We start from the raw sequence: 26,351 nt of genomic DNA, 5'->3' as shown, positions 1-26,351 counted from the left end.
TTTATGGCAAAATGAACCCCCTCATTTTGTTCCTTTTAAAATTAAATGTTTTAAGAGTTATCACTTTATTTCAATCAAGATGGCAATACGTTTGTCATAAGTAGGACTGTTAGCGCTCTAGTTGTTCTTTAGAACACTCCGGGAAGCTGCAGTAGAACACAAAGGAATCAACTGAGAGTCTCTGCCCTTGTTGGATGTGCATGTTTTACTGAGAATGTCAGACTTCATTCTCACATGACTGAGAAAGATAATGTGAATTTACAGAAAATATGCTCTCAGTTTAGCTTATAGATCACCTTCCAAACCTCTGTGGAAAAAGCATGAGAAAATAGTTTTCTCTCAAACATGATTCATGATTTTCCAACAGAAGGCTTTTTCACATGGTAAAATCATCTTAGAACACACCACAATTCCTAAAATGAGTATGGTACCATCAACAAATGATTTATAATTTAACTAAAGTCTTAAAACCTTCTATTAACTGCAATGCTTTTTAATGAGGTGCCATCATGTATATTAGTCCCAAGATGGCTGCCAACACTTCTTGGATGAAGTGCTGACAGCCAATCAGATCTCACGATGAGATTTGTGGTTAGGCTCCGCCCAGATATATATATTTCTTTTTCCATTAATATTTTAAAAACTACTTAACGGATTTACACCATTTAACTAAAAGGCACGACTCTGAACCAAGGGCTACCTTTTTGCCAAATTTGGTGTAATTCCGTTCAGCAGTTCGGGCTGTAGCTGCGACTAAAAGTTCCTATGGAAAATTACATGGGGAAAACACATTTTGGGACCCCCTTTTTTCTCAGCCCCTGCTTGCCGAATCACCCCGAAACTTTCAAGATAGGAAGGGACCGGAGAGCCCCACGAGTTTTAAAAATTTTGCGAAGATTCGTCAATTGGCGCCAAAGTTATTGGGAATATAATGTTGCGATTTTCCTATGGTAAATAGGTCCTAACTATAACTACCTACTGGTGAGCGCCAGTAGGTAATATATATATATATATATATATATATATATATATATATATATATATATATATATATATATATATATATATATATATATATATATCCAGTGTCTTTCTATGATGACATCTCCCTCAATGATTTATGGACCGACTGCTCTGCTCACAATATTTGTATTATGCATGTTCCTGCTTGCTGTGGTACATATACTGCATGATAGGGCACAATAGTTAAAATAAATATTTTACACTGTTTCAAGTCTCCGTCAGATCTTATTGTGGACGAGTACAAGAGAGTGAGCGAAAAGGTGTGTCTTGTTACCGTGATTCCTGAGAGATCTGGGAGTATTGTGTTCTAGGATGTCTAATCATTTGTTTCTCTTTGAGTGAGTAGGAGAGCAAGTGAGACACTATAGCTAGTCGGTCCTGGGTTCGTGGGTACGAAGGTGGTAGGAAGACTCCGTCCCAATAAACAAAGGTCCCATTTCCTACACATAGTTCTGTATTTGTGCAGAATCCCTGCAACATGGCGCCACCAATGATGGGTCTGGTACTTATTATTTCCAAGACCCCTGATGAGTGCTTGTGCTTGTCCACGATACCCTCACACTGGTTTACGGAGACGTCTGTGGTGTGAGTGTTAGCCTTCATATTTGTGTTTTATAAGATTTTCAAGCTTGAAATTTGAAAGGTTTTGTTTCTCTTTCTGATCCGGTGTTGCGCTACCGTTCTACTGATTTATCCTGTTTCTTGTTGTTATGGCGGTCACTATTGCGACTCCTAACCGCACTGCTGTCACAGCCCATTTGACTCAACATGGAGTACCTAATGTGGGGCTCCAGTTATTTTTGTAGGTGGAGCAGATGCAGCTTACCGCTTCTCAGTTTTCTATTCTTGGGTTACATTTCCAGCATTGAATTTTAATGATAGTTTATTCCATGATTATACAGCGGCAGCGGTTCTGCCAAATTATCATCCTTATTGATTACTTGAAGTTCCATTGAGAGCCTTGGAGCATACCATATGGTTTAATAGTGCCCTTCCTCACCCTGTTTCTGTGGTCTGTTTTGGCCCCTTATCAGTCAATGGAGCCACGTGGCCTGTTTTGACTGGTTTTACACCACATCCAAATTATCTTAATGTTCCTATCACACAGCTATGTCAATTACACATGACGTTGATTCATATACATAGATCAGTCATACAGTATATCTCACATAATATTCAAGTGGCTGCAGCTGGAGCCGCACCACAGCTACCTTGATATGGTGGTGGTCTTGTCATTACTCCCATCATGATTAGTTCCGTGATAGGGAAGTGTCCTCAGAATAGGGGCGATTAACCTTACTGGCTTGCAGAACATTTTGAGCAACTCAAGGCTGTTTTTCCCCAGACTACACCTGTTGAGAAACACAGGATCCTTACAATGAGTTTACCGAGAGGTATAGTTCTCACTTTAGCTGATTGCACCACCTGGGGGATGGTGTTTGCTGCAGTGTACACGTTGTGCTTTCGCACACCCTCCATGAGTATTCTCCCGACCATTCTAAAGAAGGTTCAAGATGAGCACGGGCTTATCCAGCCCTGGAATTGGGGATGAGATTAGTGAGCATGTTCCCTATTGTCTCCGATATGATTCTGGCAATGTTAAAGGTGAAGCAGTTAGCTTACAAGTGAGTCAACGCCTTTCGGCGGTGGCGGATGTGATCGGCAATGGCAGTTACCGATCATTATTGCAGATGTATATACATCATTCGGTCGCAATAGTTTGGGAGTAAGACCTGATACTCAGGTAAAAAGTAAAAACCATCCAGACAAGGACGGTCGTCCAGTCTTTCCTAAAAAGATGAGGAATAAAAATCATCAGCAGCAACAACAGAAGCCTGGTTCTCCACCACCGGATGCTACTGACCTTAGATATGATTTGCGTGACTGCTCTAAACTTAAAACACCCAAGAGGTTTCAGGTTCCTGATCCTTGTTCTCATGGTTGCTTTCAGGAATGGTCGGATCAACAGTTTGGTAGGGGTGGACGTCAGGATCGCAGAGAAGGCGAGTCTACACAACCAAGACGTGACCCACAGTGCCAGTTTGACATAAAAGCCAAACCAGAGGGACCACCTCAATATCGTGCCGCATTTCAGAAGAATAAGGTAGATACTTTGACTGCAAAGTATGCCTCAGACGGTGAGAACCCCGCTCCTCAATTGGAGATGGGCGGTAACACTCCTCTACAGTGCGGCAAAAGTTACCATAGTTTGGGAAGCACTCCATTAGTGTCAGGAGGTGAAAGCAACTGATACGTTCATTACAGTGGAAACAGCTGCCACACAAGTTGCACCCCTGATAGACTTTATGAAATAGGCCTCCAAATTGAAGGTGACATTCAACGTACAATTAAGGCGGTCTTTTGGGACAACTTCACTTCTTTCTATGATATTTTGTTGTCTGAGTTTGATTGTCCTCACCCATTTGTTCTGGGTTCTTCTAAAGGGAAAGGCGTTATTCTCCCGAGTTTTTCGCATTATGTCTCAGAGGAGGCTAAACACAGGTATGCATCGGAGTGGGCGTTAGTGCTTGCTGTGTATCCTAATCAAGTGGGTTGGAATATGGAGTCACCAGCACATGACAATCCTTTGCAATCGATGCCTCAACCCCAACCACAATATTCAATCAAATGTGACGCGAAAGCGCCCGTCAGTGAAATCTTGACTCAATTGGAATATCAGAGTATAATTGAACCCTGTGTTTCTTCAATTTATAGTCCTCTTTTTCCAATATTGAAACAGGCCGGTTCATATTTCAAAGTTTTGGATTACCGTAATTTGAACCTTTGCGGTACAGAACACCCATAGCAATGCGTTAGTTGATACCATTTTTCGAAAAAAATGTGAAACAACTCTTGATATCTCAAATGATTTTTACAGTCACAATTTGGTTCATGAGAGCCGTGACCTGACAGCATTCAGCGCCCTTGGCAATCACAAAAGGTATACTTGTTTGCCTATGGCGTTTAAGAATACTTCTTGTGCTTTTGTGGCACGCACAGTATCTGTTTTACATGAAATTGACCCTCATGCTTTCTCATACGTTGATGACATCTATTTGACAGATGATGAATTGATACCCCATCTTGTGCGTGTGGACGGCATTATAATGTCTTTTGCAGACTTGGAATACAAATTCAACTATGCCAAGTTGGATATTGCCTGTTAGGCAGTTCTTTTTCTGGTTTACGAACTCACCAATGAAGGTAGGGGATTGGCCTCCCACTTTCTGGAGAAATTTGCTCAATTGCAACCTCCTTCTACTCTTGAGAAGTTACAATCTTTGGGTTTTCTGAATTTTCTGAGGACATACATTTTGGATTATGCCTAGCTTGTCAACCCCCATTTACTCTTTGATACAACCTTCTTTTACTGCATCCTGTTGGCTTCCGGAACATACGGCAATTCTCCTGTCTGTGGAGTCTGATCTGCTTGTGACCAACTTCTTCTTAACATGTGACAATTCTACAAATGTAATCGTAAGGATTGTACAAGGCGCAGTAGGTTTCACTTACTTGACGTTCAAGGAAGGGGACAAGGTCCCCATTGCCTATAAATTGTATTTGTACAGTGCGGCTGATATGCGTTTCTCTTCTACAGAAAAAAAATGTGACCGTTGTCCAGATGGCAATTCTGAAAGAACGCTATCTGGCTCAAGGAAATGCATTTTTATGGTCTCGCCAGTACCTGCTTTAGAAGCAGTTGTGAAGGCTAGTGTCCCGAATTCTAAAGCCTTAAATCCATGTTGGATTTAATGGGCTAGTTTTTTTACGTCGGCTGATGTTAACTTTATTTTTGATCAGTCTTTGCAGACCCAGGAGTTTTTACAATAAGAACATGTTCACCCACCTCCTCTATCATTGCTTCCTCTTGATCAGTAGAAATGCATTGTTGACACTGATGGATCTACGCAGCCAGCTGTTGGTTCTAAACATGCTCATTTGGTGGTGTGCACAATTGTGGCGGGAAAAATTGTAGATAGGGATTTTAAATCCTCGATTGTATACACACAGTCTCTAGGTGACTGCACGGCTCAATTGGTGAAACTCTGTGCTTTGGATTTGGATCTTGAATTTGCTAATCCAGATATTCCTACGCTCATAGTGTACAATTCTTTTTACTGTGTACAATCCTTCAATGACAACGTGTTCTTCTGGAAACAAAATGATTTCTGTGATTCTAAAGGTAGCGCAACTAAGCATAAAATGCTTTGGGTCCGGGTGGCCGCTCTTACGGAGCGCTTGCCACTCACACATGTTTTCCATACTTTGGGCCATCAACGTGTGGGAGCAGACCCTTTTGGTAATTCACTGGCTGATGAGGCAGCCAAATCTGCAGTAGCCACTTGTTCTGTAGCAGCAGTTACAAGGTCCATGACTAAAATTGATGATGACATTTTAGCAGCTATTGCTGCTATGAAGGAGGAAACAGAGTATCCCAAAGGTTTTCCTTCATGTTACACAAATCACTTGTCATCTGATCAAATTCCATTTGCTACTATTTCGTCTGTTAGGGATTGGCTGATTTGCAACCAGGACCGCAGAATTTCTTTGATCCTTGCAGCTCATGAAGGTGTTGTTGCTGCCCATGCCATGAGTAAATGCAACGGTTTCCCTTTTGCAGCAACATTTTTGGTGGTGTGGTTTATATCAGCAGACATGTAAATATGTTCTTTCTTATGACATTTGTCAACAAATTAAACTTTCTACCGTTGCACGCCCACCACATACTCAGCTTTACATCTCCAATCAGCTATTTGGCTGTATTTATCTTGATCACTGCAGTTCTTTTGACACCTGACACTGCATTTAAACACATCTTAGTTGCAGGGGATTTGTGCACTAGATTCCTTTGTGTTTGGCCTCAACGTAGTGCTGATGCTCGAACTGTCAATAAAGATTTGCGTGTCTTTGTAGGGACATTTGCTTGTGGCACCTTCCATTTGGACCAAGGTCCTGCATTTGCCTCTTAGGCTTACCGGGATGAGATGAAGTCTCTGGGGGTTCAGGTGCAATATTCCTCTCCATGAAAAGGGGGAGAACAAAAAAGAATTTGGTCCTTCATACCATGCACCGGTCAGAGTCCTTGGGGTAAAAGGCACCCAATCTGTGATCCTGCCTCCTTCACCTGGTGTATTGAGAATCGTTACATTTCAATCGAACATGTCAATTCAATTCTTCATCTTTATTCGGTCAAAAGATATTAGACCATAAAAGCACATAAAACATTGTCAACATATAATATATAAAAAAGATAAAACAATAGATTAACAGTTCCAGTTCATTCCCATTCATTACCACAACAATTAGCGCGTGCAATAATACAGGGTACATAAAAACTGTGTAACAATACAGGGTACTTAAAAACTGATAGTCCCGATTAGATTTTAAAAACAGTTCATTCTATACCAATCCAAGATTTCATCAGTGCCAAATGTAAACCTATGACCATTGATAGGTCAACCTGTGTAAACATAATAGAAAATACGACAAGGGTAAAAACCTCAACACTGGGTCTGCCATACGATCCAATTTTCTTTGTTTACTATGTCATTTGCTAGCACAATTGCATATAAAACAACAGTAATATGTATGTCAGGGGTAAAGATAATGCACATCTAGTTTCTCGCATGGCTCTTTTTTAGTTACTGATACCCTGTCCACTGAGAAAATCTTGGCCTGCCCTCGATATAGTCTTCTCTGAGTAATAAACACTCCACAAAAAAGATGACATTGTTACACATACATCGATCATTTCTGAAGACTGTAGAAAAGGGTATGCCGGGAGACATTGGGTAAAATCTAGATGTTTTAAAAGGCTCAATATATAAAATGTCCTCCACTTTTTATACAATTTACAAAATAATACCACATGCATTATAGGCTATAGAGAAACGTTGTCACAAGGACATTTTGACAGGTTGTAGGAACAATTATTTATGTTCAGGGAAAGTGACCATGCAGTGAAAAACGCATTAATACGTGCCTGTGTTTTTGATCCGGTACGAATCGAAGATATAATTGCCAATCGAGACTGGATAGAATAAGCTGGTTTCAGGGTTGGTAAAGTGTTCCGGGTGCCCCAGATCCTGACAAAAACATGCTATATATCTAAGCCATGGTATGCATGAATACAGGGCTGAATTTGGACAGTCCCTTATAATGATCCGGTTTAAAGCAATGTACTCTGACAACCACACCTTGTGCCACACCAGAATAGGTTGGATCTTGATTTGGTTAACAAGGAACGATACCCCCAACTCAGCGTGACACACAAAGGTAGAGGCAGATTCAGGTAAGGCGAGCAAGTACTTTAAAAACTCATTCTCAACTAATTGTATTGTCATACAATTTACATAGCCCCATATGCCAGCCCCATACACTGCTTTGCTTACACATTTAGCTTTATAGATTGTGAGCATTTCGTGTGGCGGGTTTGTACCTAATATTACAGCAAATTTACGTAAGGCCATGCAAGCTCTTCTAAATAGGAGTGTCTTAGTCTTGATGGCAGGTGACCATGTTCCATCTTTATCGAATAAGACACCCAAGTATGCAAAAGTGTTGGTACATTCAATACTAGAATCTCAAATTCTAATATTGCTGCAGTTGCCTTTATTCCTACCGCACTTTATTATGAATATCTTGGATTGATTCACATGCAAATAAAGGTCTTGCATATAGTTAACAAAATCATTCAGTACCAACTGCACGGAAATGGGGGTATGTGACATCAAGACAGCATCATCAGCATAGAGAAGGAGGGGGCAGGGCGATGTCCCACCTGGTCCAGGTCTCTCATTTGGGATGTCAGGGCAGGGCCTACATTATTTTCTATATAGCGCGAAAATAGAAAAAGTGCAAGGACACAGCCCTGCCTCGCCCCCCTCTCTATGCTGAATGGCTTTGTACTTTCTTCCATGTTCCCGTATCAAATCCTGTCCTTAGAACCAAAATATAAGTCCTGTAGGAAAGAGATAATGGCAGGATCAACTTCCATATTACTCATAATTGCCCATAACTTAGAGTGGTTGATGCTGTCAAAAGCAGAAAACAGATTAACGAACCCCACATAAAGGTTTCTGCCTTTGATCTTCATATATTCACCTACTAAAAAGCTCAGGTTGAGGCTTTGTTCGTTAGTCCCCACCCCAGTACGAAACCCATATTGGGTATATGCAATAACACCTCTAGATTCCGCCCACTCTTGTAGTCTGTTCAGGATTATTCTCCCCGATATTTTAACTAGCAAATCGAGCAGTGAAATCGGCCTGTAACAGACCGGATTATGTCTGTCCCGTTTTTTGTAAATGGGAACAATTATTGATTCTGCCCAAGTGGAAAGAAAGTCTGCAGTGCAGCAGGCCCTTTAGACAACAGTTAAATCGGCCCCCACAAAGGATGGTTAGCTTTGTACAGGTCTACCGGGACGGCATCAGTGCCAGGAGCTTTACCCCCTTTGCTAGAGGTTATTGCACTAATAACTTCAATTAAGGAGAATGGGGTGATACTAGGCAATTTTTCATGGGATGAGTTGTCATTAACATTGAAGGGCCGAGTACGAACAGATTCAGTAGTCTGTGCAGAGTAGATCGTCCTCGGGTATTGCAACCACAATTCCAGGCCCAGCGTCTTCTCTAAGCGGAGGGGAAATTACTATCTTCCAAAAGATATTATTATCGACCTCGCTGCTTGCCTCGCATAATACGACCCAGGCCTCTACCCTCAACTGGCTTTTTAGCTTTTTCTGGGCCTCTCTGTAGGCAGCCCTGCATAGCTGAACCTCAACTGTACAGCTAGGATTTCTATGGAGTGCATTTTTACGGCTCTTATTGGCCTTTGTACACTGTGTATCAAACCAGCCATTTCTGGCCTTATTTATTTTCCTAACCGTTTGCAAATTCTGCTTCAAGGTCTTACAAATGGTCAGAAAAGACTTTATGATCTAACTAGATTGTGAATTAGCATCCATACATATTTCAAAGGCTTCCCCCGTGTTGCAAATTAATTTTTCCAAAAAGCCCTGTGGGGTGATCTGATGCTACCGTAGTGAGTAACCATTAAGTGTGGCTAACTCTAGTTCTCCACTAAAAATTTGATCAGGGCTATTCTCATCTCTTGTTAGAAGATCCTTTGAGATTTCTATGGATTGGGGATACTGATCACCTAATAGTATGGAATGGGTTCTGAAGTTACAAACATAAGGATTCAGATTGTTAGAAATGAAAATGTAATCAATAATACTGTGGTCATTTCTCTCATTAAATGTGCATCTAAATGGAGCGTACGGTACGGATATTTTGTTTGAAAATGATAGGTCCAATGTATAGGTAAATAATTTAACTGATCTCCATAACAGTTATGATGGAAATTAGTTTTACTAGTACCATTTAAGTTATTCATACAACATACTTTCTAGTTAAGTGGACTACACAATTGAATGTTAAAATCACCTCCCTACACAACTGATAACTTTTCCTTATTATAATTGTCCATCTTCTCCAAATACCCATATAATTTACCCATATGCATTAAGATTTCTCCACCAGCTGCATTGTTATACCGATTGACCACTATCAAGTTAGTCGACCTGACACTTCACATACAATGACTTTGACGTAGGAATTAGTACGTTCTTTCACTGATTTTATAGGTGGTAAGCAAAGATACATAACCTGCCTTTAGTTCTACCATGGGCCACTGACACAGCCGGAACATAAAATGTTATGAAACCGTTCATATGAAGAGGTTCCACTAGCCAGGTCTCCTGGAGACAAATCAGATTGTAGCCCTCCACAAAATCTAACCACTCTGTATTGTTAATTTTGTTCCGAAGTCCTGCCACGTTCCAGAAGAAAAAACGAATATGTTTGTTGGGAGAATATAAATAGCCCCCTGCAGCAGTGATTGGTCTAGCTCATTTGTTTGGCCTAGTGGTGAATTGAGGGGGGGTCAATGTCGGCTAGGGTAGTTGGATAAGGAGGTAATGAGGTCTGTCTTTCGCTTCCACACTGATGTAGTACTATTGTGCCCTCATGTTGGCACACCATGCCCTCCCTGTTCTCCACTGATAGTTAGTGAATGTCTTTACGGCTTTCCAAGCCCTGATATTTATTAAAAGTTGGAACACTATAATGTCTCGGGGAAACAGGTTGGGGAATGCTAAAGGACATAAACTGATTCAGGGGTCCTATTAAGCCAGGTTGATAAAAGTATCCTAGCGGCAATGCGGAGATCGTATTTGGAGTAATATGGATGGGCCGAGTTCTGTTTCAGACAATCTTAACCAGTCTTGGTGATTTAAAAGACAGGACTAATCAGTCCCCTGGTAGAGTTTTCTGACTCCTGACCACCCATTTAATTCGTCTAACCCTTTTTATGGCTGGAAGCAGGTGCTCGGTCAGGCCTTATCTTTCCCCTAACCAGTGTAATGCCTTACTCTTGAGTGCAGACCAAGAGTCAGAAGTCTTGTGCTTTAACGGAGGGACATTTGATAAAACAATTACATATGGGGTCGCAGCAGGTGGAAGATCCAGAAAATATGGTGGCTGTATTACCTGGGTGTTAACAAAATAATTACTAGTATTGGAAAGCAAAGGACTGACTGGAATATTCCCTTTTCTTTGTACATGGACCTATATTGCATCCTGGGAGCTGTAAGTGCATGGATCATTTTGTTTTCTCACTGTGTTACCTCCAGTTGAATTACTGGCGGTTATTTCAGGCCTAATTGTCTCAGATGACAGTTGAGTACTCAGATAATCCACACATGTTACAATTAGTTTCTAGTTCTTTCAGCCACATATTAATGCTCACTATGCTGTTTTTCATAAACTGCTTTAGAGATTTGACAATTTAGTAAAGTGTATTACATTTTTCGTTAATTGTCTCACTACACTGCTTAGGTAATTCTGTGGCGACCAACGCTGGATTATTTATGGTCTTGTTTTGGGGTTTGGACCTTCTACTGTGAGGTACCTCTTTGTTTAAGGAGCTAATTGTTGGGCATATATGTGTTTTTTTTTGTCCGTTTGGAAGGCAGTGTTGAGTCTGATTTAGAGGAATTGATGGTGTCAGATATGTTCTCAATACACCTGTTTGCTCCCTTGTCCAGTACTAGAATCGTGCTCTGTCACTAGATTTTAAGTTTTCATCATAATTGGCTGGGTCTTGCGAAGCTGTCTGGGGTGTGATGCTTTGATAACCACAAACTAATAGAGACCCTTCCACATTTGTAATTTGCTTCTCAATTGCCCCCATAGCACCAGAAATAAACTTTAACAGTGAAGTCAGAGTATGTGTTTGGGGTCGTTCTGGAGAATTAGGCCTCCCATGGTCGGGTAACAACTTCCTTCTTCCCATGTTTGCCCTGGGCAGCCCACAAAGTAAAATATTGTATATAGTATATATGCAATATATACATGCAGAAGTTGTGCTCTTGCCAGTGAAAGTGAAGAGTTTAAAACATTTTTTATATTTAAACTTAAATGAATAACCTGATAAAATTTAATAAAATTGTGGATTGGCTGAAATGGTCTAATACTATTATAAAAATAAGGCTAATAGAGAGATAGCTAGGTTGAGCAGTTGGCCCTGTAACTCAATAACACCTACCTTCAGGTTTTCTAGTAATAACCCTTGAAAGGGCTCATTGAGTAATATGTTATGCTCACCCCAGGCAGTGAATCACAATGTTACATAATACATAATAATAGGCTATGCAGTCCCGAGCCTCTTTAGTTGGCTAGCAGTAACAGGGCAATGGTAGAGTCGGGGCAGGTTAGTCCAGCCAAATCTCAAGCATGAGCGTATAGTTTTCAGATGACAGGGGGAATGCAACATGTTACAACACGTTGGGGTTACCTGCTGCCCACAATAAAATCAGCCGGTTGGATTACCAGAGCCCCCCTTGATCATTTCAGTCCATTCACTACGGATTCTCGCCGGGAAGCAGTTAATGTAAAACTATTATCGCTATCCCCGTTGAAAGCCAAGAGGGGTGGCGCAGCCCGGCCTCCTCCGGCCTTTGAAGGCGCAGATGGGCCCGCCCTTGGCCTGGGCACACCCACGCACTACTCATGCTGCAGGAGGACCAGGGCCTTAAAATACGCCTCTTGGTGCATGGGCAGAGTCTCCAGCGTGCACACGGGCTGGTCCGCCTGCTGGGAGATGTTGTCCCCCGCTCGTCTCCTGCTGTGGGAGAACTGGGGCCTTAAAATATGCCTGCTGGCGCATGGGCAGCATCTGCGGCGTGCACTGGGGCTGGTCCACCTGCTGGTAGATGTAGTCCCCCCACTTGTATCCTCCCTGTAAAGTGCTTAGTGCGATGAAGTCAATTACGGTCTTGAACATGTCAAGTTACACAATATGGCCGATACTGAATAGTATGTCTCAAAGCATCCCGCGTATATTTAACTGAATCCGATGACTTCTGTTTCTTGACTACTCCCCCCCAAACCGAAGGAGAGATAGAATCTTCAATTAACTTATTACCTGTTTTTCCTTCTACATCCACATCTGCGGCTATTGAGCATAGTTCTCCTCAAGTAGAATTCATAATCAACAATCCTGAGAGTACCATACCTGTATCATCTGATGCAGCACATCCTCTGTTGTTTCAGCTGGGGTCCAGTGGTTATTATGTGGATTGGAATAGCTTCTCCTCTGGCACGCCTTCCTCATCATTTCTGTGCAGGAGACCCATACCCATACCTGTGTTTTTATCTCCTGGTTCAAAAAGACTTACTTGGTCCCGCCCTGGATGTATATCTGGATGATTCTTACGATGATATCCCTCTTAATGTAGATTGTATTTGTGACTGTATTTTTCCTACTCATTAATGGCCATTATTTACCTGAACGCTCTGCTGTGAACTTTGTTGATGGACTTCTGGCCCCTCACACATCATCCCACATAATGAAAAGAGACCAATATATCAGCATTCCCTGTTGTTGATGGCATCATCTGGGATAAAGTTGCCTACCATATCCATGACCAAATGGAAATTTTGAACATTCCATATGTCTTCTGCTTTTCATTGGGCGATATGGTTTTGCCCAACATCCATTCTGATGACTGGGATGTTCATGCCGTTTATTTGTTATTCTCTGATTTAAAATATTATGATGCATTTGACACTGAAGATTTGTATTTGTATTTAAATTTGGCTAATTATGCAGATTTATTTTGTTATCAACATTATGGCCATCATTTCTTACACAAGACAAAAACACAGAGACCCTTTGTTAATTATACCCAACAGGAGCATTGCCCAACACCATTACTGGGAAGTTCGAAAACCCAACAAAGTAAATTTGTATATTTTTCTGGCTACAAATTGAAGATGCCCCCCAAACTAAATTTATGTTAAAATAAAGTAAACTGGTTTACTCCATGTCCTTCAGGAATGATTTGTACTCAATGGGGTATGAGCATTGGAAGGACACAGTTGATTTAAAATCCACTTGGGGTACCAGTGATTGGCAAGTACAAGGCACTGGAGCTTTGCATTGTTCATGTCTGATACCGACTCAGATCTTATTTTTAAATGACACAGTACAACAGACTACTTGTTTAGCTACGACCAAAAACCTAAATATACCCTCCATTCCATTATTGACTCCATATGATACATGGCAAACACACACTAACTACACAATTGAAGAATTAGCTGTCTTGTTTTAAAATGGCACACTTAACTTATTCAATATTGACCCCTAGGGATGGTTAGTGTGGCTGACAACTTCAAATGCATGTTAATTACATTTTCTTAATACTACAAAAGGTTTAACATAAAGTAGACATGATCCACTCTTACCACATTTACAAACAGTTACCACATATTCAGGTGACAAATTATGTCAGCAATGGTTGGAACATTTCACACTGTCATCTGTGAAACAACACCTCTCTCATTTGTTAGGTGACATCGATTTGGCTGATTTTCTTTTAGTTCCAAAGTCCCACCCGAACAAAACATTTTATTTATTTTGCATATAATGAATTTTGAAAACTGTAGCAGATGGAAGCTGCGGTACGTCTCCGCCAAATTGACCAGACTAATTTAGAAAAAGTCCTTGCAGTAGGAGATAATAGCATTAATATGAATATGCGACGTTACTACGAATGCGATACAGCGCATTCCAAAGCAACGCAAGTCGTTACAACGACTTGCTATAGGGGGCTTCAAATGTTGGAATAGTACAATTTACTATTCCAACTCCAGTCTGTTCAACAGTAGGGAAGGAGTTGGATTTTAAATCCAACACCTTCTGCCCCCTATAGCAATGTGTTGTAACAGCTTACATTGTAATGGCTTGAGATGTAACAATGCGGTCGTTGTAATGACCACGTTTTAATGGAATGCGTTGTATTGCATTCGTTGTAAACAATGTCTCACCATTAATACACTGTCCTTCCGTGTATATATACTTTAAATAATATTGTATCTTCTGTCATTGACATTTTCAGCATGAAGTGTCTGTTTTGTATTATGGTCAAAATCAGTTACATTCTGTAATGCAATTTGCTTGGACATTGCAAACACTCAAGAATGGAAAAATACCATTGGAATATTTGACTGCTTCTGCACTGTTTTTGCCATTTAAACAGAAATTGATGTTCATGAAAGATGCCGCATACACATTGTTACATATTGAACAATTAGAATAGTTGCCGTTTTCGGTAGCGGAGACTGATTCAGCTGGGTGGTTAATACATGGGGTTATTTCACTGCCTCTCTTACATTTTCAGTTTAGAGCATGCATGAAACATCATCCCATTGTGAGATATGAGCCCCTCTGCAATCATTTTATTCACAAATGGTGGTCATTACCTTTCGCTTACAGATCTCAACCCGCAGAAAAGGAAGTTTTCCTTACAGGGGAGGACTGTGATCCCTAGTCTGTAAACAAGTTAAGCTTCATGGAGCCTCTAATGTTTCGGTCCCTAATCTGTCTTATTTTTCAAAAGGTACCCCTATCCCGGCTAATATTCTTGTATTACCTGTCCTTTCTAACAGTAAATATCTTATTTTTAATAACCACGATTGCTGAGGCTTGAGAGCTGTCATCCCTTATATAGTAACAATTTCTCAACGAGTTACATGTTACAGCAATGTCCTATTTCCACCCCCACATGGGATTGTGGATAGTTCACTTTGGCCTTCCATTCCAACTTTGAAAACAGATTTCAATAAACTAAGCAAACTTAAAGCGCTATTGTTTCAACAAGAAGTGGCTCTCACATTGGCTCGGGAGACCTTCGAACTGCAGGTGGCAAGAACCGCAAGTGATACACACTCGGTGGTAAGCACAAGTCTCCCACTCCATTTTGGAGATTTAAAACACCAAATACTGAATGAGTCCGATTAGGAGGGCCTTGCTCACTTTTTTAAACTTGTGGTATCTTGCTTGTTTCTTCCTTTCAGACTATTTTTGGAGAAATTCTGGCCTTTGTTCTTTCTATTTTTTCCTGCGCCTTCAGAAGGTTTTCCCTGGTGCTCCTGTTTGTTTGCGGCATGCTGGTTCTCCTATTATTGCTTTGCAATGGATGCTTGATCTGTCTGGATGATCAAGCTGCCAAATCCGGTCCAGTTGCAACTGTACCGTGATCGTATGTGGCAGCTCTTTGGTGCTATGCCAGTGGAGTCTTTTGCCATCGACCACTGGGTGACCTTCCATTATGCCTACTTCACCTGCGTGCAACCTGAGTTTCATTGCCCTTCGGTGCCTTTTTCAACGGGCCATGGATGTCTGTGTGTCCAATATCACACAGGCTGCCCTAGATTACAATCTGCTAATGGGTCTGTTGAAGGCCCATGACCGGGTGTGTGCCAGGGCTGGGCATTTGGTGTGCGATCCTCTACTCGGACCTGCGGCAAACATGAGTACCTGTGCTCTTTTGCCGTGCCTCATAGATCACAGTTTCATCGAGGTTAAAGCAGGTTGCCCTGAGATGCTCATAACGGCATCTGGATATGAGGAACATCTACGCTCGTTCGACCTACTAAACTGGATGGCATACATTTTCATGATGGAAGGAACGAACACCATTCTGGAGTTAATGGCATTCCACTTTTCGCGCAACATTTTTGACTTTAAAGACTAACTATGGATAGTTAGCAATTTTTGAGCAGCCAATTGGCAAAATTTTGGAACATTATACCCTACCAGTACAAAAATAATTTTGGGGCTTCAAAATTACATGAATTGGCCTTCGACAAAGACACTTTGCCTCTGCTTACCTCTGATTTTTGTTTTTGCATACATAGCATGAGCACGTTGCAGCTTGTCCGCTGCTTTGCGCATGTTACTACACGTCTATATTTTTTGCAATCATTTCTCAGACTTCTTTCACATGAGAATTCATCGCTGTGTTTGCTCTCTGCATGTTCCTGGGATTTTGACTGGACATTATGTGCAAGGTAGAACAACAATGCCCCTTGTTATTTTGTTCTGGCCAGTCCTTAGCCCTTAGACAAAACATACCGATGCAGCTGTTGTTTGGACAGAATACTTGGGCTTGTAGTGGGGTGCACGAATAAGTGAGAGACAATTGGAGAGGGCCTTTTCCAGGTAGATGAGCACCCATGATGTAGATCTACCATCTATAGGCTAAGGTAAGGGGTCTGCTGACAAAGCCCAGAGAAATTCTACTCTATAATAATACTTCTTCTTAGCAAAGGGAGGGAGGTTAGGCACTATAGTCCTTTCTCCAGTGTCTTTCTATGATGAAATATCCCTTCATGATTTATGGACTGACTGCTATGCTGACAATATTTGTACTATGCATTTTCCTGCTTGTTATGACACGTATACTGCATGTTAGGGCCTGTTAGTTAAAATAAATGATTCAAACTGTTTTGTGTCTCTATCAGATCCTATTGCGGACGAGTACAAGAGAGTGAGTGAAAAGGTGTGTCTGTCTGTTACCACGATTCCTGAGATATCTGGGAGTGTTGTGTTCTGGGGTGTCTAATTATTTGTTTTTCTGGGGGTGAGTAGGGGATCAAGTTAGACACTTTCGCTAGTCAGTCCTAGGTTTGTGGGTACTAAGGTGGTAGGAAGGCTCAGTCCCTATACACCAAGGTCCCATTTCCTACACATATTTCTGTATTTGTGCAGAATCCCTGCAACATAACTTGGTTATATATGGCACCTGGAAGCTCTGGGTGACTTTTAGCAAGCAACCAGTTCTTTTACTTTACTTTCAGCTGTGCATTGCAGCTTCTGGACACATGATGTACCCTGTATGGATCCTTCAAAACCCATTGTGCATGGACACTGCCTTGTGCACATTATGTGCCTTGTACACAGGGTGTGGCCTTCATGTTATAGTAGTGCACATTATTTGTTCCTGTTACATTAGAGTGAAAGCACTTGTGATGAAGATATAGCTCTCAGGCGTGACACTACTCTGGGACTGTATCTGTACTCACTAGAAAATGTCATGCTTTTGGTCATATAATATGACTGCAGCAGGAAAGCTGTTTGTTAAGCATGGAGAAGAGAGATGCCAGTCAATGAGCAATGTATAAGCTCTAACAGAATCAAACAATTTAGCACTTAAAAGTAAAAGCAGTCTTTTGTGAAGAGCACTAATCTTACCTCTCTATGCTTGACAGAATCAGGAAGATCATCAGCAATTTGAAAGTTGAATGATTCGGCATACAGTAAACTAACGAAAAATGGTTGAGGGTAATAGGAGTAATGAATTTATGAAAAACACCAAAAAACATTATAAAAATGGATATCTAATACGTCTTGTGGATCATAGTTTAACAGAGTTTATGCACTTCCCATGGCTGAGTAGTGATGGCATCATGTAAGGCAAGACCTAGAGATTCAACCCATTCTACAGTTGTTCCTTGGGAGTCATTTTTAGGGATGTCAAAATCAGCCATTGGGCAATACGGAAGTGCTGTCTAAGCAGGAATCCACAAGTCCATATACACTAATTCCTTTGTCATGCTAAAACCTCTTTTTCCTAATGGTGTCATCAATAGATTACCTTTCCAGGTCATTAGAGCACCCTACCATTCCCAACCCCGATATGATCAAAGCACACACAATCTAGGCAAAACCTTGCTATCCCTCACATGTTGTGAGGTGCTAGATCTTTGAGTGAACCTCTAATTTCAATACCATGCACTGGAATTGTTCCCCTTTGACATTTGGTTAGTGATATAAAAAGCAAGATGTATTTTGTGTGCTTTTGAATGTAATAAAGGTCACTCTTGCTACAATATAAGGAGAATACAGTGATCAATCAATCAATCCCTGCATTGATAGATCGCACAGCTGCCAAAAGGTGTACCGACACCAGAGGAAACCAACAGTGAGGTCAAATTAATTTACTTCTAAAAGCCAAATCTTCAGTTCAGACCCAAACATGTATTCATTCTTAAGATGTTGCAAAGCCACAAGTAGCTTATTCCAAGCCTTGGATGCCAGCACAGGGAAACATTGTCCACCTCTTTTTTTCATGCAGAACCAAGGATTAGGGCATGTTCATACTGTACCAGGTTGTAAAAGACACAGTCTACTACAAGTATATTTGGGGACATCTGCTGAAAAGATCAATATACCTGGGCTAGCGTTTAGACGTAATGTGCTTTTTGATGGTAAATACCAATGAAGCACTTTCAATCAATCAATCAATCAGGCACTGGAAGATCATGCTGACTATTCTCCGATTGGTTGAACATCCAAGTCTTGAAGTCCTTCCTGAACTGCTGGATCGATGGTGAGGCTCTGAGGTGTAGGGTGCAGTTGTTCCCGGCCTTGGCCACCAGGCAGGAGAAGGAGTGACCTCCACTGCTCATGCGGCGTATGCATCAGGTGGTTGCTAGAGAGAGGGATTCGGAACAGAGTTTCCTGGTAGGTTGCTGTAAATTCATTTGATTGTTGGAGTACGGTGGTCCTTTGTTGTGTAGTGCCTTGTAAACATGGGTGAGCAGCTTCAAATGACATCTCTTCTTAACTGGTAGCCAGTGGAGTTTCCTGATGTGAGGGGTAGTGTGAGTCCATCTAGGGAGGTAAAGCATGAGTTTGTATGTTTTGTATTAGATGGTCTGGAGTTTTGTCATGAGTTGGGCAGTAATTCCTATGTATAAGGAGTTGTCATAGTCTAGTTTGCTGCTGATGAGAGCTTGTGAGACTGTGAGCCTGGTGTTGGGTGGGAGTCACCTGAAGACCTGAGCACTCAGAGGGTGAGAAAGCAAGCGGAGGAGACATAGGCGACCTACTTTTTCATGCATAGCTGGATGGATGATGCAGATGTTATGAGGTTTGGGGGTTGGGGGGTTGGGCCCAGCTCAGGTGGTCCCCCTTCACTGCATTTCCCGAAAATGAATACTTCTGTCTTGTTGGTGATAAGTTTTAGACAGTTGCTGGTCATTGGTCAGGAACAGGATGTGTTGGGTTTTGTTGGCATAGGAGATGATTTTCAGTCCGATGCTCTTGGCGATGTTGGTGATGTTGGCCAGGGGTGTCAAGTCTATGTTGAAGAGGGTTGAGGTGAGGAATGAGCCTTGAGGTACACCACAGCTGATGCTCTTAGTGATTGAGGAGTAGAGAGAGATGATGACTTCTGCATTCTTCCTGTGAGGTAGGATGCAATGCACTTGAGGCCTGCTTCTTGGATTTTGTTCTGGTGAAATATGTTGATCAGTGTTTGGTGGGATACAGTGTTGATAGCTGCTCAGAGGTCGAGGAGGATGAAAGTTGCTGTTTCACTGTGGTTCCAATGTTGTCTGTGGCTGTGACTAGGACTGTGTCATTAGTATGATTTGCTCTGAAGCCAGATTGGGAGGGTTCCAGAAGGTTGTAGTTCTCCAGATGTCTAGTGAGCTAGATGTTGAAGACTTTCTCAATGACCTCGCTGGGAAATGGAGCAGGGAGATGGGTCAGTAGTTCTGTTTCTGTGGATGTCTTCTTCAGTAGTGGCTTCCTGTCGGCATTTTAGCTAATTCTGGGGCAAGGGGGCCATGGTGTACGAGGATTTGAGGACCTTGTTGAGTTCTTTGCTGATGGGTTGATTACCAAGGTTGAATGTTTGGTGTGGGAAAGGATCAGCTGGGGCTCTGAAGTGGACAGATCTCATAATGGATGTTTTTCCTTCTCAGTGAGGGTGTTCCATGAGTTGAGCTGGTTTGGGTGTACATAGGTCTTTGTGATGCCATTGATGCTGTCCTTGGTGGGGGTTTGGGTTGCAAAGTCCTGGTTGATGGTGTTGATTTGTTTTTATAAAAGTCTGTGAGGGTGTTACTGAGAGCTTGCAAGGGTGTGATGTTTTAATCAGTTGCAGAGGGGTTGGTGAACTCCTTGACTAGGTTGAAAAGTTTCATGCTGTTGCTGGATCTGTCCTTGATGAGTGTGGCAGGGTGGTCTTCTTCGTGTTTTTCAAGAGATGGTGGTATCAGTTGATGGCCTCTTTCTAATGTTTTCGGTCCTTGAGGGTCTTACTGGTGCGCCATCTTCTTTCATTCTGTCGGCAGTCATGTTTCTGGGTTTTTAGTTCTGCCTTGAACCAGTTGGGGTGTTGAGTTCATTTTTTGGGGTTGGTGGGTTTCTTAGGCATGACTTCATCAGAGCTTGCTGTGATCCAGTTCGCAAAGTTGTCCACTGCTTGTTCTATGTCTTTGGTGGTGGTGGGTAGGTAAGAGTTGAGGGAGTTGGTTCCTCGTTGCTGTGATACGTTTGATCAGCTGCATCATGTCTCACTGGCAGTGGAGGCAGAGGTGTTAGGTGGTTCTGAGATCACAAAATGGATGCAGTGGTGGACAGTCCAAGTGAACTCGTCAGTGTGGGCGTATTTTACTCTGTTGCTGGCTGAGAAGATAGAGCAGAGTGTGTGTCACATACTATGTAGGTAGGGTCATACTTTCTAGAGGGTCTCCAGGTCGAAGTTGAGGTCTCCCAGGAAGATGTACGGATTCTAGTCGATGGCGATTGGGGGCGATGATGTCGGAGATGGCATGGCAAAAGTCAGGGCATGGTCTAGCTGTCTGTAGGTGAGGGTGCCTCTGATGGTGGTTTTGCTGTTTGTTTGGAGATGGAAGTTGAGGTGCTCCATGAGATGCTGGGAGGTTTAGTCCGCTCGAGCGATTTGGAGAATTCATATAGGGACATACTAGGCAGTCCCAGGATGAGTCTGGCGGCTGCATTTTTGCACAATTCACAAACGGCTTAACAGATAGGATGGCAAAGCTAAAAAGACTGCATTGGCATAGCCTAATCTAGAGATGATGGACACATGTAAAATAGTGTCAGGGGCACAAATTGATATGTGTTCTTCATAGCTCATAGGAAGGCAAAGCAAGACACCCCCACTGAAGAGATCTGTTGGGCAAATGAAAGAGTATTACCAAACATAACACCTACGTTTCTCACCACTGTGAAAGGTGGGGGGCCCAATGTCTCTGGCCACCACTGATTGGCCAATTCGGTGACAGAAATACCACAACACAGAATGTTTGTCTTGGATGCATTGCACTTTAAACAGTTCTCATTAATCTAGTCTACCATCTCCAGCAAACATCTCTTGAAGAAGTTTGGCCCAACTTTGGCCTGCTTCCCAAAAGAGAAAATATGCTTGGTATAATCAGCGTATGAAATCACCTTGATGTCAAATGTTTCAATAATGTGAGCTAGTGGCGGGACATACATTTTAAACAATGTAGGGCTCAGAGAGGGAGTGGCAAACTTAGAGCCTGATTTAGATCTTGGTGAACGATGTTGTCCATCACAACGGTGACGGATATCCCATCCACCGAAACATATTTCAGCAGACAAATACATCCAGCACTATTGTGACAGAGAAACCTGTCTGCCAAAGATCTAAATCAGGCTCTTAAGACACAAAAATACAGATTGCACTGTCATATAAAAATGATAGGATCCAACTCAAGGCTGTACCACTGGTCCAACTTAGTCAAATCCACTGCCAGCTTTTTAAGTACAGGGATAATTGCTACCTGTTTCCAGAATGTGGGTACCAAACCAGAGGTGGGGGGAGAATTACAAACATGGTTATAATCCAGATTAAACACAATAATTGCATGTGAAAGAACACAATGATGATATGGGTCCATAGCAATACCAGACTTACACTGTAGGATTGCTTTCCATGACCCTACCAGCAGAACCTGGTTGAAGCTGGATAGAGTGCATATGGGGTTAATCCTGAGATCATTGTACCAAGATGGTGAGACCAAATCCTTATTTACAAACAAAGAGACTGATTTAAATCTTCCATCATCCATCGCTTTTCCAATGGTATTCCAGTCCTCCAACTTGGTGGGCAGGTAACCCTTTTTAAATGTTGGCAGGTCAATTGGCGAAAGACCACCACGGTCCCTTCACCTCGGCTACAAATCCTTGTACATGTTGATTGCTTCCATAACCAGAAGCAGCTGTCGGAGAGAGACTCGCTAATAAGCCGCTTATGATGTACCTTTCTGTCAAGCCCAATGTGGTGGCCACAATGCCATACTCGGGTTGGCAGAAAACGAAAAAAAACTTTTGTTTAACATTAGCTTTCACCTCATGTATTTTTAATTTGCACTTGCATGCAATTTTTCATGTGTCATGCATGAGTGTTCATCTTATGACTTATCGGGGTAAAATGTACATAGCTGTAGTGACACATAAAAAAATATTTATTTGGTGGTGCTGGTGGGTGTTGTGCTTGTGGTGACTGTGGGTGTACTTACAATAGTGTGTGTATATTTTTGGTGTGCAATGCTATATGTCAAATGAATGGCATTATACATCACCTACATATACAATATGATAGATGCACAACATATATGTGTAATACGATAAGTAGTACTTGCCTAATCCCACACCACCATTACCTCACTCATAAGGAATTCAGCACAACAGGAATATCTAAATTGACTTGACAGAATCCTACAGACTTCACGGCGATGGAGTATTGTTAGCCAGCATACAAGATTGCCTAAAAGGAGGTCTACTGTGTAGTGCCGCAACATCTGAATATGATGGAAGGACCACCGCCAGCTTGATAGAGCACTAGGGATTGCCGCCATGGTGGGATGGCAGTAGTCCTGCCAAGATCTAAATCAGGTTCAGAAGCTTGAATATTCTCAATTTTATTGACAAAAAAAGGCTAGCTTGTAGCAATGGTCTTGAAAGACAGAAATCCTAGTTCAACAAGCTTGGGGATGGAAAAACTGTCTCACAATCTTAAACATTTCATGCGTTGAACTGTCTGCATTTATAATTCTGGTTGCAAAAAATTCTGCTGGTCCTCTCATGATCTTTTGCAATTATCTCTTAATATTGTATAATTTTTTATTGTTTTTTTAAAGTACAACAACTTTCGCCTACATCCTTTGGCCGGCGAAGCGATATATAGAAGGAAGAAAGAGAAAAAAGGCAAACAGGGAAGAGGTAGGACAGTGTCAAAACATAGGGAGGGGTAGAACATAACAACCATGCTCCTATTTGATAATGTCATTTGATTCTGTCTTCTCCCATATCCATGAGCGCATTAATTTCCAGCCTGGGTGTTGGACGTTAGGTGTAGGATGCGCAAGTATATTGGATAGGTAAGTTCACGAAACATGGAGCAGAGGTGTTTTATGCATGATCCCCAAATTTTCTCAAATTTGGACAGAGTATGGTTTATCACCACCGACAGCTTTACCATGCCCACCAGATCCCGTAGCTTGCGCAGCCAGTCCATATGTGATGGGATTGTGTCTGTGCCCCATTTTGATGACAGGACTTGTTTCATCATGCCTAGCACAGAGGTGATGGCCCTCCCCTTAGTGGATATGTTTGGACAGTGGACAACCCTGGGAGGATATACATGGGGAAGCGGGGCAGTTCATTGTCGAACATCTGATCTACATCTGTCAACACTTTCTCCCAGTAGTGGTGGAGCTTAGGACAGTGCCACAGCAAATGGGAGAGTGTGCCGGAATGGCTGCAGCGATGCCAACATTTATCATACCTCCCTTTTTGCCACTGGGCCAGATGAGCAGATGTATAGTACCAGTAGTAAACTGTTTTACCCAGTGTATCTTTCCCTGAAGCGTTAGTAGATGATGTACGGGCTTGATGTATAATGTCTCCCCATTCTTTATCTGTGAATCTACGGTCGCAGTCTGTTTCCATTCGTTTCTCAGCAGGTGAGCTTAAGTTATTTTCTACAGTGTTTAGGAATGTGTACATGTCTGATAGCAACCTACGATCGTCCTGTCTAGACAGTACCCAGCACTCGAATGGAGTGAGGGGTCTCCTTGCTTGAGGTTGTATCGAGGAAATTATTACCCACTGTTGTACTGCAATGTAGTAACAGTGTTCAGATTCTGGAAATCCAAAGTCCTGCTGTACCCTCTAGAAATCCAACAATCCTTGATGAATTTATGATGTTACAATGCATACCATAACAACGCTTATTGTAAGTATTTACATAAAAAGGGACTGGGGTTCTGGGGGTACAGCGGTAACATCTGTGAAATGAAAAATTATCTATTTAAGTTTATAAGACCTCTGAAATTAAAGAAACACTTTGCAATGGAGCCACTACAAATTAAAGATACAACCTTCCCAGCACATAGTGTGGTGTCCAGTACATTAACGATACAAGATATACATGACACTGTAACTTTACTTTCAATTACAGAATTGGAGGAAGATCCCATTACCGTGGTGAAGGTAATGGAACATTTAGACATCAGATCAGACATGACAGTCACCAGCGGCTTTAAGACTAGGTCTCGCTGGTCTCCCAACTTGACAAGTGGCAACAATATAGAGATTTTCCACAGACTGGTAATCAAAGATTTGGATGACTGTCTTGACATATATGGCCCTTCCTCCAGGTGTAGAAAGAACAATCTTACTCCCAATGAATTACATGCTCCTAAAAATCTACAAACAAACAAGGAACTGATAATCAAGGAGGTGGACAAGGGGGAGAACATAGTAGTCAGGAAAAGACTAGACTATGATCGGGAAATCTACTCTCAACTGCATAACACACAATGTTACGAAAGGATACCAGACAACCCGATATTTTCACTAGTGACAACAATAAATGGAATGTTGAAAAAATGGCATGACAACTGCCTATTAGATGATGATGAGTACATATATCTCAAAGTAGACCGCCCCAGATACCCGTGCCTATATACACTACCGAAAATTCACAAGGACCTCCCATTTCCACCTGGGAGGCCTATTGTTTCAGGGATTGGGGGCCCAACTGAACGATTGTCACAATTTGTAGATATCTTTCTTCAACCCATAGTTGTGAATTTACCTTCATATATCAGGGACACTAGACATACACTGATTATACTGAGGGACATTGTGTGGGACCCAGGAATGATCATGGTAACACTAGATGTTGTGTCATTATACACAAGTATTCACAATAAGTTGGGTATGAAAGCAATGCGCCACTTTTTTTCAAAAAGGACAGCCAGCTTATGGGAACACACACAGATGTTACTAGCCATGACTGAACTAATACTACTTCTTTTTATTCGAAGAGGACTGGTACAAACAGACACAGGGTGTAGCCATGGGCTCCAGGTTTTTGCCTGCTTATGCTAATCTCTTCATGGGTTGGCTTGAGGAGGTGATGATCTGGAGCCTAGGTGACAACCATTGGAATGAATATATCCTCCACTGGGGGCCATTCATTGATGACTGTTTCATGATCTGGACAGGCTCTGAACAGACACTACTGGACTTTTGTAACTATCTCAATGACAATGATGTAACTATCAGATTTACCACCCATTCAAGTACAACCAATGTGGTATTTTTGGATGTGGAATTATACACCAAGGACGATCGGATACATAGCAAGATGTATCGTAAGCCAACGTCCTGCAACTCCCTCTTGCATGCAACTAGCACTCACCCTCGGCATCAGATAAAAGCAATGGTTGGATAGTTAAAGTAAGACATAATTGCAGTGAGGAGTCTCCTTTTTTGATTTGTGTTAACAACACAGAGAGACGATTTACACAGAGAGGATACCCAAAACATGACATGAACAGGGCTAAGGATAGGGCCCTGAAAACAATACGTGTAACTACACGGAAACCAGTTGTAATCAGGCAACAGTCCACACCAATTAGAATAGTAACGGACTATACACACATGTGCACTGCCTTGCACAAGAGCCTTAACAGAAACTGGCATATTCTACAAGCAGACAGAATGCTAGAAGAGTTTATCCCTACTAGACCACAGGTCACCTGCCGTAGATGTGAAACATTGAGCTCCATTCTGAGCCCTAGTTATCCAATGGGGACACAACAGGGTCAATGGTTGACACAATT

Source organism: Triturus cristatus, chromosome 8 (assembly GCF_964204655.1).
Source record: "Triturus cristatus chromosome 8, aTriCri1.1, whole genome shotgun sequence".
In the NCBI taxonomy this organism is placed as follows: Eukaryota; Metazoa; Chordata; class Amphibia; order Caudata; family Salamandridae; genus Triturus; species Triturus cristatus.
The sequence above is the reverse complement of the archived record's forward strand: the minus strand, read 5'-3'. Positions refer to the sequence as shown.